Below are 1,156 nucleotides of genomic sequence, written 5' to 3'. Positions count from 1 at the left end.
TGTACTGATTAGTCGTTAGTTGAGCGAGAGGTGCTCAGTAGTTGTTGAATTTAAAAAGTATTGGAAGGTGGGGACTTTCTTTTTTGGTTGAGTGTAGTTACATTTACAGTTCTGACGGGGAGACTAAGTAAATTAACAGGGAAGATTGGGCTTGGAAGAGTGACTGTCCGCGCAACGAAATCTTAACAAAGTACTGTATTTCAACCAAAAGGTTACCCGTTGGGAAGTTTTTAAGAAGCTAAAGCAGTTCCATCCCCTCCCGCCAAAAAAAATTGATGGAACAACACATAATTAATTACGCTAGATATTATTTTTGGCACTCAACCCAAACAAACCAAATTTCTCAAAGCTTTAGGGAAGTCACAGTCCAGAAAATAATCATTTTCAGACTTCAAAACGTCTAAGGTCAGTTATAGCCATGATCAGTGAATGGTAGGAATTTGTATTGTGATGCTCTAGTGGGTGCTTTGTGTTAGGATCCATATAAATACGCTCCATTTTTCGAACCAGTCATCCGCTTGACAACAGCAGCGGCGGATGCCTTCATTTCACAGCTATTGCAGTGTCACCCTCGTCGTGTTGACTACGACTTCCTTTGCTAAAGGGCAAACCTGTTGTACAGACCGTAAGTTCCTTCTTGCACTTTGGGACTCTTTCATTTGTCATTAACGCGGTGACATAAAAAGTAAAAAGTTAACATTTTGTGATTATGACTGGAAATTATTTTTCTTCTATTTCGAGCTCAATGGTTATGACCTTAATTGGGCATGTCAGAGTCGGCATTGACGATTAGATTTTATGGTGGTAACATAGTCTAGTTTTTATTGTCGCAATGTTTTTTTAATTGCCACGGTTTCCGTAAATTTGTTACAATCTTTTTATATTATGATATTATGATCAAATAATGGAATGTGGTTTTTTTTCCATCCATTGTCTCCAATTAAAAGTAACTTTCATTCGAATCGGAATTTTAATTAATACACTTTTTTGCACACCTCCTGGATTGTCCTATATCATTTGCAACGACACCAGAAGTGATTCTGCATTTCTCCAGAAGCTTCAAATCAGCGCGGGCTTCAGCTTGGTTTCCAGCGCTGCATGGACATTGGGGACGCCAAGTCAACTGTAGCAAATTCTGAAAGTGAGTATTGTTTTG

The sequence above is a fragment of the Patiria miniata genome, unplaced genomic scaffold (assembly GCF_015706575.1).
Source record: "Patiria miniata isolate m_02_andy unplaced genomic scaffold, ASM1570657v1 HiC_scaffold_18, whole genome shotgun sequence".
Taxonomy (NCBI): Eukaryota; Metazoa; Echinodermata; class Asteroidea; order Valvatida; family Asterinidae; genus Patiria; species Patiria miniata.
This window is presented reverse-complemented; position numbering follows the sequence as displayed.